This window comes from Diabrotica virgifera, chromosome 6, assembly GCF_917563875.1.
Source record: "Diabrotica virgifera virgifera chromosome 6, PGI_DIABVI_V3a".
Lineage (NCBI taxonomy): Eukaryota > Metazoa > Arthropoda > Insecta > Coleoptera > Chrysomelidae > Diabrotica > Diabrotica virgifera.
The window spans coordinates 241,343,826-241,356,601 of NC_065448.1; the positions used below are offsets into that span (position 1 = coordinate 241,343,826).

The window sequence follows — 12,776 nt, forward strand, 5'->3', positions numbered from 1 at the left end:
GGTACAAGGTTTCTCCCTATGTAAGCAGAATGGGAGAGGCACTTATGGTCAAAATAGCAAGAGATAAATCACCAATAGGTAGAAGAAGTATCGGCTGACCGCGCAAAAGATGGAGTGACAGCCTTCCATAGAGGTATGAATCCGCCAATGAACAAGTAGAATTATTTATAAAGAGGAAGAAGAAGAAGCAATTGTGCCTCGCTAATATCTTGCACAAGTTTATTGCGTATTCTCCGGTTAATGTTTCCTAATCTTTTGAGCGCATTCCTTAAGAGGATGGGTGCGTATTTTCGGCTGCAATGCTATTCAAATGGGGATTCATTTTTTTTGAATCCTGAGAAAACTAATAAGTATTTTTGAAAAATTTAAACGCAGAATGAAAGACTACGTTATTAGCGAGGGCCGAAAGTCCCTGAGAACTTCTATAAAGTTTATTTTAATAAGTTACAGGGGTGAAAAACTAAGAGAAAATTTAGTGTTATTTTTAATTTCAAATATCTCATTCAAAATAAACTTCTTATTTAATCTAAGGGACTTTAGGCCCTCGGTAATAATTTAGTCTTTCATTCTGCGTTTAGATTTTTCAAAAATATTTATTGGTTTTTTCAGAATTCGAAAAAAATGAACACAAACTCCGTGGTAATATATTCCAAATCTATCTTTGTCATACAACGCACTCAGTCGAATAGAATATTGTCAGCATATTGTCAGTCAGACACTGACAATCAGTGAACATTTTAAATATTTGACACAAATTTGACATATTTGACAAATAGTTGATAAATAATTGATTTAAGACGTGAATTTTATAAAAATTTATTTATTGTGTATTATTTATGGAAGATAGAAGCAGAGAATACATCAAGATATATTCTGTGATCCAAGTATTTTGTTGTTAAAGATGTTCAAAATTGTAAGCGTTCCATAGTAAAAATATATTATTAAAAAATCACTTTAACACTTTTCCTCTTTTCTCGATCGAGTATTAGTTCTTGTTGTAGGTACATATAAATTATTACAATCACTGAATACATAGTTAGTGAAAAAATTATCACATTTATTAACTGAATTAATAATTTGCAATTATACAAAAAATAACAGTTATCCAAGAACATTCAAAAGCCATCTCTATAAGTTAGTTATGACATTGTCAAGTAGAATGACATTCTAGTGATATTTACATATCCATACCAGTGTGAATTTTACTACACGTAATTTGTCATGTAAAGACAGAAAAGGTAGGGATAGCCGTAAAATATTTGCGAATTATGTATCCATGGCCTTGTGGTATAGTTCTTTTCATGAGCATTTTTCAGTGCGTCACAGTTTTTCGATTTCTCTCTAACGCATTAAATTGTATGTGACAGAAAAAAACGCACGTCTCTGATTACATTTCGCCGGTGACATTTATAACATTTAATCTAGTTGTCAATAGATGGAGCTAATAATATAATATTATATTATTTATATAAAAAAAATTAATCTGTACAATTTATAAGACTATACAAATCAAAGAAAATACCATTTTATAAATGCAATAAACACAATTGATTTGTTTTTATACCAAATTGCAAATAAAATGTGACAACTGTCAGATTTAACTAAAATGTCATGTTAGAATAAATGTCATAAAGGTGTATTTATCACGGACTAACCTTTTTTTCTATCATTTGTGACGCACTGAAAAATGCTCATGAAAAGAACCATATGTGAACTTCCTTTATGGTAATTTCTCGTGTTTATAATGTACTACGGAGTTAAATCCTGGACACCCACTGACGCGATGGAGAAAAAACTTGAAACCTTCGAGATGTGGCTATACAGGTGGATCCTAAGGATATCATGGACGGGCAAGATAACCAACGACAACGAGACTGTAATACGAAGAATGGGGAAAGAAAGAGAGGTGATGTATACCATTAAAAGGAGGAAGTTAGAATATCTCGGACACATAATGAACGACACTAAATACAGATTACTGAAAATAATCCTTCAAGTCAAAGTACTCCTACTCGGTCTTTTAACCTTCCGATGACCAACGGGGGTCAAAAATGACCCCAAGTCAAAATTGACAATTGACAAAAAAATTAAGTTGTTTTAAGAAATAAAATAATATATTCGTAATTTTAATGTTACTATTTAGTCGAGGAAATGAAGCATTTTGGCTCGCAATTTCTTCGTCCAGCATGGATTTACTTGAAATTTTCACAGAAGGTAGGGAATAGTCCAAGGATCATTTTCTATATCATGCCGCTGTACGCTAAAACCTTGGGGGTGGTTGCCACCCCATCTCGGGGGTGGGAATTTTTTATTACATTTTAACCATGTAAGTCGATGTAAAGAGTGATTCTAAGAAAAAAATGTTTTTGCATTTTCTTCGTAAAATTAATATCTTTCGAGTTATTCGTGGTTGAAAGTAAGTTTTTCGACGGAAAAATCAACTTTTTTAGAGGGTTTTTTGAGAATAACTCGAAAAATATGCATTTAGTCAAAAAAACTGTAAATATCTTTTTATGTATCTTTTTAGTAACACAAACCGAACTGTTTTTCTATAATATCTTTACGACCAATACAAACCGAGATACGGCATGGTAAAAGTTAGCTTTTTTCCTCAAATGCATAATTTAAAATAATCAAAGCCAAATAACGGGAAAACTTTGCTTTTTCCAGGAAATCTTACATAATGTTTTTTCAAGAATACAATAAGATCTGTCAAAAAAAAATAATTAAAAGGTTCTAGCATAAAAATTGAGCAACTTATGATCAAAAAAATGTCGGTACCTGTTTTTCTCTACAAAAAAAAAACAGTGAAAACAACCCCCTAACTACCCTCATAATTAAAAATTGGTCCTTGACTTTCTGTAATTCCTTTTATATTTGTATTTTCAATACACCCAAGAAGTTTGACTAATTTATAAGGCCTAATTTTAGAAAAATTTGAGTTTATAGAAAAATTGATTTTTTGCAATTTCGCATTTTTTATCATTTTCTTCAAAATATCTCAGAAAATACTGGAGATACGAAAAAAATGGTGGACTACTAAATTGTAGCTTTTTTAATAACTAAAATTTTATTATGCATAGATTTTCATTACAATGAATAGTTAGCGAGATATAGCTGTTTACAACATCTATTTACGAGCAAACACCCCCTTATTCGAGCTCTTTAAACCGACCTCAATTAAAAATTAAGAGATCTTGCTGAATTTAATTTACACAGTCTTATAACTCTTCAAAAATACTACAAAACTATTATTGAAAAAACTTTTTATCGCCAAAAATGAAAGGAGCTATGTTTATAAAACTACTTTTTTTTTCGAAAAATTCGAATAGTTCTTATAGAGCCTTTTCAATTTATATAATACCACAGAACCGGTTCGTATACTGGATTATGACTAAAAAACTATTTGTAAGTGTATTTTTACATATTTGTAAATTCGTATTTTTGTGTAAATAAATGTTTTTGTAATTCTTTAATTCTACTTTTTTTTTCTGTATAGATATATTAAATTATCTACTTATAAAAATTGCAATGTTATTAAGGGTGGTTTTTAAGGGTTAAAATATTATATTATATCCTAAAGCACAAAACAATAATTATTTAACCAGTTAAAACCAAATTTTACCCATATTAAAGTTTACAACGTTTTTATATATTTTTTGACAATAAGGGATAGTTTACACCCCTAAAAATAATCAACGCCCTTGAGCATGATATAGAATATGAAGTACGGGGTAAGATGATCCTAACCCTAAATTTTTATGTAAATTGATGCAAGCCGAAATTATTCTTCTACGATAAGTAAACTTTTTATATATAGCTCCAACAAGGGTGGTTTTGAGGGTTGAAATATTATGATATTATATCTTAAAGCATAAAACAATCATTATGTAACTAATAAGAAGCAAATCTTGACAATATTAAAGTTTAACAAGTTATATTATAATTTTTTACAATTAAGGGTGGTTTTCATCCTTAAAAAACCAAAAGCGTACAACGGCTCAATATAGAAAATGAACTAGAGGGTGAAATGAGCCAAATCCCAAATTTTTGTACAAATCGATGCTGGACGAAAAAATTGCGAGGTTTTGCCATTTTTCCAGCTTCATTTCCTCGACTAATTGTATCAATAAATGATAAATAAACATTAGTAAAACATATTTTTAATTACAATTGAACAAAAACAGGAATCATCATTCAGAAATTTTACAATATACACTAATTTACGTCGCCACAGGTTTAACAAACAATTTTTTTTCAATATTGGAATGTTTCTTCATACAATTCCACATAATAGACGGTATTTAGTTAATATAAAATTGGAATATGAAAGGCCAAGGGGAGTTCGTCTTTGACCCCAAATTTAGAAAATATTTTTTTTTTCGTAAAATATTAGGGAATTTTTTTTACTACTAAATACACTAAGCACCAAAATTAACGCACCACCTTAAAAAGGGACATTTTTGATGGCTCGTATTTCCTAAACTTGTTATCCGATTTTAGTGATTCTTTTAGTATGTTATAGCTTTGTTCTTCAAGAATATCGATGTAATAATATTATTGCTAAACAGGTGAGTGTAATTGTATACCGGGTGTAACAATAATACTGTGTTTTTTCGTCAAAGTTTGGAACGCTCTGTGGAATATTCTAGCGTATATAAAATATTGAAATTAAAACTCTACTGTAGCCTTAGGCTTTCTTAACATTTTGCTTTTTTATTCATTCGATAATGTTGGATAATAAAAAAGTTAGGTACTTTAACAACTAGCAATGTTATTCATGAATACAGGGTGTTTCTAAATAAGTGCGGCAAACTTTAACGGGTAATTCTGCATGAAAAAATAATGACCGTTTGATTTATAATCATATGGCAGCAAATGCTTTGTTTCCGAAATACGGGATGTTGAATTTTTTCTTACAAACTGACAATTTTTTATTGCTCTAAAACTGGTTGAGATATGCAAATGAAATTTGGTAGGTATTAAGGGGTAGTTATTGCGAATTTTTTGACATACAATCAAGAGTTTTATATTCACCATTGGTGTACATACGGGATGTACCTAAAATGTTTATAACCGTATGCACGCCAATGGTGAATATAAAATTCTTGATTGTATGTCAAAAAATGCGCAATAACTATCTATTAAAATATACCAAATTTCGTTGGCATATCTTAACCAGTTTTAGAGCAATAAGTAAATCGTCAGTTTGTAAGAATAAATTCAACATCCCGTATCTCGGAAACAAAGCACTTGCAGACATATGTTTATAAAGCAAACGGTCATTATTTTTTCATGCAAAATTACCCCTTAAAGTTTGTCGCACTTATTTAGAATCACCCTGTATTGATGAATAACATTGCTAGATGTTAAAGCACCTAACTTTTTTATTATCCAACATAATCGAATGAATCAAAAAGTAAAATGTTAAGAAAGCCCAAGGCTATAGTTGAGTTTTAATTTCAATACATATTTTATATAGGTACGCTACAATATTCCAAAGGGTTTTCCAAACTTTGAGGAAAAAACACACTATCGTTGTTACACCCGGTATACAATGACACTTATCAATTTGGCAATAGTGTGATTACATCGATATTCTTGAAGAATAAAGCTATATTATACTAAAAAAATCAAAAAAATTTACACCGCAGAAGCAGTAGCTATTGGGAAAGCTCTGGATTGGCTGGAGCACGAGGGTATACAAGATGGAGTGATTATTTCGGACTCTAAGTCAGTTCTTAGCGGACTTAATAATATTGAATTAAATCGTAAGACCTGTGAGCTGATATGTGAAATTAAACATAAAATTAGAAACAAAAATGTAACATTTATTTGGGCAAAAAGTCACAGCGGGATAAAAGGTAATGAAATAGTAGACGAGCTTGCTAAGAATTCCACGCATTCTGGTATACAAGAATATATTTTCACTGTTACGGATCTAACCAAATTTCATAATGAAAAAATAAACTATAACTGGAAAGACAGATGGAAAGTATTGGCGAATACTTCAAATAATCATTATTATAAGATTCATCCTGTGTTACCATCCTTAACAGAATTACCACATATATTTCAATATAACATAACTAAACGATCAGCTGCAACTATCGTTAGACTAAAAACTAGTCACGGTGCTGTTCCAGCTCACCTGGCTAGATTCAACATTATCGAATCAGGAAAGTGCTCATGCGATAATATTTCCCAGTGTGATATTAATCACATCCTCTTTGGATGTTTTAAGAATAAAACGCTTTCAGATATATTTTCTGAAAACCTTGTAAAAAGTAAGGTGCAACTTATGCAATCATTTATACGCTTCCGGATATATAATTTAGATTTGTAACAGTCAAGTTTCAGTTCGTAATATACCATCATTAATAACTTATAATAAGATTATATTAATATGCAAAAATCTGTGGCAAATGGACTAGTTTCCATGCCAAACATCACCATCATCATCATCATCATCATCATAAAAAAATCACTCAAATCGGACAACAGGTTTAGGAAATATGAAACGTTAAAAATGTCTCATTTTTAAGGTGGTTCGTTAATTTTGGTGCTTAGTGTATGAGGGTATCAAGAATGATATTAAAGTCAAATAAAAATTGAAATATTTGAAATTGAAAATATTTCTGAATTTATTAAATAAAAACATGCATTGGGGTCAAAATTTACCTCCCTTGGTCATCCAAAGGTTAAGAAGCGTTCCCATTGCTCGTTTTTAATTCATCTCACAAGTGCATGTGTGTCATTTGTAATCTTCATACGCCTGTTAAGTCTTGTTTGACATGTACTTCAGGTAAGCTGATGTTTTTCTCTCCCTTGCATTTTCCTTCACCTCTGTACAGAACCACCGAGTTTTTCGCTTTGGCAGAGACTTGCTTTTATATATCTTTCTTTCGCCCAGAGCCCAGAGATAAGAGAAATCAAAGAAGAAGGATAAAAATTTAATTTGCATGAGAATGCATAGCAATATCATGCAAAGACGAAATAGTTAAAAAGTGGAGAGGTGTAAGATCTGGCTGTAAAGATAACAGAAAGTGAGACGTGATAAACCGTATCCTTGTTATATTAAACGAGTACGCAAAGGCAAAGTGATCATCATCATCACCATCATCCAGCCTTCTGCATCCAAAGTTGAACATAGGCCTCCCCTAATTTCGTCCAGTTTTGTCGATCTTGGACTTTCTGCAACCAATTCCCAGCAATCGCTTTGACGTCGTCTGTCCATTGTGTAGATGGTCTACCTCTACTTCTCCTGTCTTCTCTTGGTCTCCATACTGTAATTTTTTGGGTCCACCTCCCGTAATTCATTCTGGCTACATGGCCCGCCCAATTCCACTTCAGCCATGCTACTCACTCTATGACATCTGTGACGCCTGTCCTTCTTCTGATTTCTTCGTTTCTGACCCTATCTCTGAGAGCCAGTCCAAGTAGTGACCATTTCATTCTTCTTTGGGCCACTCTAAGTTTCGTTGCTGTGGCCTGGGTTAACGATAATGTTTCGGCGCCGTAAGTCATTATTGGAAGCACACATTGGTTGAACGTCTTCCTTTTCAAATAATTTGGCAAGTTGCTCTTAAAAATGTCTCATAGAGCTCCATATGCGGCAAAGTGATAACATCTTATTATTCTTCTTACTCTTAAAGTGCCCTCTTCCCAATGAAGGTTGTCTGCTACAATTACATACTCTTGTCTGTCTTCAGCTGTCCTTACTAGATGTTCAAAATGTAGCCCTGTCCATTGTCCGATATTTCTTAGCCATGATAGTCATTTCCTGCCTAGTCCACTCTTTTCCTCTATCTTTCCTTTCACTATTAGTTGAGCATATTGGTCCTTATCATTTCTCAGTATGTAGCCTAAATATGATGTTTATCTAACTTTCACTGTGTTGAAAAGTTCTCGTTGTTTGCCTATTCTATGGCATTTCTTCGTTTGAGGTATGCGATGTCTATGAAATTTTTAGGATTCTCCGGTAGATCCACATTTCAAAAGCCTCCAATGTATTTACGGTTGATGTTTAAGGTATAAGGTTGATGGTATAAGGGTTAAAATTTCAAATGCAAAGAGATAATATGTGCTAGGTATACAGGGTGTCCAGAAACTCTACCGACAAACGAAGACAGGAGATTCCTCAGATAATTTTAAGACAATTTAACCCAATTCACCTAGTCCGAAAATGCTTCCCAAGGGAGCTAGAGCTCTTTGAAGATGGCGCCATGTAATTACTTTTTCTTCAATACTTCCAGAACGCTTCTATTTAGAAAAACGAAAATTTGTATACATATTTTATTTTCAGAATTAAATTTATTCAATCCATTGCGAATTTCTTGTACCGGTCATAAGCGTCCGTTTTGGGTAGGGCAACGGGTATTTTATCGCATAACTTTTTTGCCTTTAACTTTTAAGCACTTCTGATACTGGATTATTAAATTGTGAGGTATTCTAGTACTAAAAGGTACTCTTACTTTAAGTCGGTAGGACACACCGTTTTCTAGAAAAATCGATTTGAAAGTTTTTAGTTTTGGGAATTTGAAAAAAAAATGAAAAAATTAAAAAAAAACGATGTATTTTACCAACTTAAAGCAAAAGTAACTTTTAGTACTCGAATATCTCATAATTGAATAATCTATTGACAAAAATACTTAAAAATTAAAGACAATAAAGCTATGCTATAAAATTACTGTTGACCTACCCAAAACGGACGCCTATGACCGGTACTAGAAATTCGCCATTAATGAAATCGATTAATATTTGGAATATAATTAAATGTACCAGTTTTCATCTTTCTAAATAGTTTTTTTTTAATCTTTTTTTTGAAATTCAAAGAACGAAAAATTTTCAAATCGATTTTTTTAGAAAACGGTGTATCTTATCGACTTAACGTAAGAGTACCTTTTAGTACTAGAACACCTCACAATTTAATAATTCAGAGTCAAAAATGCTTAAAAATTAAAGAAAAAAAGTTAGGCGATAAAATAACCGTTGCCCTACCCAAAACGGACGCCTATGACCGGTACTAGAAAGTCACAATGGATGGAATCGATTCATTTCTGGAAAGTAAATTCGAATACCAACTTTCGTTTTTCTAAATAAAAGTATTCTGGAGGTATTTAAAAAAAACTAATTACATGACGCCATCTTCAAAGAGCTCTAACTCCCTTAGGAAACATTTTCGGACTAGGTGAATGGGGTTAAATTGTCTTAAAATTATCTGAGGAATCTCGTGTCTTCGTTTGTCGGTAGAGTTTCTGGACACCCTGTATATTATATGTCATCTAAATCTCTTGTACATTTTTGTTGAAAGGAATGAATGCTTGAAAATATTCAGATGATAAGCCATTTACTATTTTGAAGACCAAAATCATGGTGAAATAAAACATTCTATTTTCAACAGAGCACCAATTTAGAAAATTTAACATAGTCCTAATTATTGGGGTATGGCGATTTGTTTTAAGACTTATTCTTATTCCACGGTTTTGTAATTTTTTGCAAAATGTTAAGTTTGTTAACGATTAAATAAAAATAAAATTGATGAGCCATAGTAAAAATGAGGTTGAATATTGTGTTGTATGTTGTATACTATGTTTTGGTATCCATTGACAAATTTTGAAATATTCTGCTTAGAAAGTATAGACTTTTTTGATATTTTTTTTATAAATGTACTCGAAATGACTATCAAGACTCAAAATATTGTCAAGCTGAAATCCCAAATATTTAACTATTGTAACAATTTTTTCATTATTAATATTTAAATTTATGCTCTCAGTATCAAGCAAGCAATATTTATGTTTGGTAGTGAAAAATAGTTTTTGAACTTTACCACGTTTATAGTAAGCCTATAACCCGGTCTATATAGACATTTCAAATAGCAAAAATTGCCGGAGAGCCAAATTTTGGTGGAGAGCTAGGGTATACCATAACAAATAAAGTTTAAAAAGTCCCCATCGATCCCAAGTGTGCGTCAAAAGTTATTCGGGGTCAAAAATCAAAAATTGAGATTTTTTGGATTTTTTTCGAAAACGGTAAGTTTTATAAAAAAAAACCTTAAACCAAAGTTGTAGATCTTAAAATTCTCTACAAAAATAGTCCTTGCTATTTTTTCCTAAGAGTTGCCATTCCTGAGATATCGCGATTCAAAGAGTCACATTATACATGATATGCACACGTTTCCACTCGGCGCGTTTTTTTTTACCGTGGTTTCCCCTGTAGGCCTACTCCACTAACTGTTTTGACAATTTTAAGATAATTTAAGGAAACAATACCGGTCAAGTTCTAGATATTACCTTATTATTAGGTTTGTTCGTAGAACGATCCAAACGATCAGCAACCGTTTCCAACCGTCAGACGCATGCGCAGTTAACAGTTAGCGTTGCGCAGTTAACAGTTAGCGTTCGTAAACTACGAACGCGCAGGCGTCTGATAGTTGGCAACGGTTGCTGATCGTTCTACGAACAAACCTATTGATATTGATTATTGATATTGCTATTGATTATTAGGTTAAGTATTGTTTTGATTTCTTTAGATATTTTAATCAGATTCATATTCTTGAAAGTCTACTTCAACAGTCAAGTCTTCTTCGACTTCATCTTCTTCCTCTTCCTCTTGCTAGACGTTCAAAAATTGTTCAAATGTGACTGAGTCATTGGTCTCTTCATTAAAATCACAGGAGTCTTCATCTGTTGTACTAAACTGGACATTTGAGCAAGACTGACCTTGGCAGTTGGTACACACTAGAGAACACAGCAACCCGACTTTTTTACATCCACATTTGGCACTACAACCTTTTTTACAATTGCAAAAAAATAGTTTTTCTGGAGTTTTTCTGGAGCAGGTGGGAGTAAGGTTTTAATCAGTTCCAGAGTATTATCTATTAATTTCCAACCCCAGTCTTCTGGATTCAGTTCATTGCCTAGCCATGTTTGAACTTGATAATATACTCGATACAAATGTTAAAAAGCAGATGCTGATGTTGGAGGAAGACATGATAGTTGTACTTGTTTCTTGTTTCGCGTATTTTTTACAAAAGTTAAGTATCGGTATTTATCAAAACAAATAATTTTTTTTGGAGCTCCATAAACCGCAAGAAGAAAGCTGAAATGTTAACTGACAAATTAACAGTTGCGAATATTAAAGTGAAACAAGCTAAAAATGACGCAGATGTCCTTATAATTGAGACAGCAATTGAAAAATTTAAGGCAACAAACACAACAATTGTAGTTGGTGAAGGTGTTGATTTGTTGGTAGTTGGTACTGATTACTGCAAGGACTCCAGTAGATAAAGATATTTATTTTCTGAAACCTGGAAGGGCTCAACAGCGAACAGAGATATATTCTTCGAATAGTTTATCGGCTTATCCCAAATGCCAAAAGTACATTTTATTTTTACATGCGATAACCGGCTGCGACACTACGTCCGCAATGTACAGAAGGGACAAAACGTCAGTACTTAAATTATTCGAAAAAAAAAAAGATTTGACTGACTGCTGTAAAGTTTTTACAGAACTTGATTCTACACCGCAAACAATAATTACGGAAGGAATTCGCTTTTTTCTTGCGGTTTATGGAGCTCCAAAAAGAGACCAATGACTCAGTCACATTTGAAGAATTTTTGAACATCTAGCAAGAGGAAGAGGAAGAAGATGAAATCGAAGAAGACTTGACTGTTGAAGTAGACTTTCAAGAATATGAATCTGATTAAAATATCTAAAGATATCAAAACAACAGTTAATCTAATAATCAATAGCAATATCAATAATCAATATCAATAATAAGGTAATATCTAGAACTTGACCGGTATTGTTTCCTTAAATTATCCTAAAATTGTCAAAACAGTTAGTGGAGTAGGCCTACAGGGGAAACCACGATAAAAAAACGCGCCGAGTACACTACCTCACAGGTGGTGTGGAAACGTGTGCATATCATGTATAATGTGACTCTTTGAATCGCAATATCTCAGGAATGGCAACTCTTAGGAAAAAAATAGTAAGGACTATTTTTGTAGAGAATTTTAAGATCTACAACTTTGGTTTAAGGTTTTTTTTGATAAAACTTACCGTTTTCAAAAAAAATCCAAAAAATCTCAATTTTTGATCTTTGTTTTGTTTGACATGTTAGCTACGTGCATGCCAAATTTCATGTCATTCCAGGTGGTCTTTTTAAATTAAGAGCAAAAAACGTGAGTAGACGTACAATAAACCTTTATTTTTGCAATAATTTATTAATAACAAAGTCGGAACGTGGTTTAAGCTATCACGACTAGTGACAACCGATTTTGCGTATAAAAATACTATGAAAAAGACTACAAACTTGCTGTAGATAACGCATTTTAAGCTTTTCGGCGAATAAACAATTATTTTGTTATCAACAAAATAAGAACTTATTTTGAGTAATCGCGACTAGTCGCATTCGATTCAGCGACCAAAAATACACCAGAGAAGACCTTAACACTATCAATTTATTTACAGGGCTTCTAGTAATTCCAGAAAAACACTTAATTTTACCATAATTTGTTAATAACAATTAAACGCACTTCCAGACCACTTCCATTGGATTCAGCGACCCAAAAAACCTACAATACCACCATCAAATCGCGGCGACGGATATAGGCGTCTTAACTAGTCATGACAGATGACGTAATAGTGACAGATGACGTTGCATCGCCACCATGACAGATAATTTTAAATGGGGCCTTATGGCAAGTGATACCTCGTTTGAAAGGTATTGAAAATACCTATTCAGTCATACACATTTTGTTTGAGTTTAAGCTA

The 12,776-nt window shown here is 32.5% G+C and overlaps 1 protein-coding gene across 1 annotated transcript in view; it reads left to right on the forward strand.

The window, feature by feature from the left end:
* The window catches only part of LOC126887430 (apolipoprotein D-like), a 92,656-nt gene that overhangs the window by 39,245 nt on the left and 40,635 nt on the right, over nucleotides 1-12,776 (forward strand). The gene's annotated exons all lie outside the window — the stretch shown is intronic.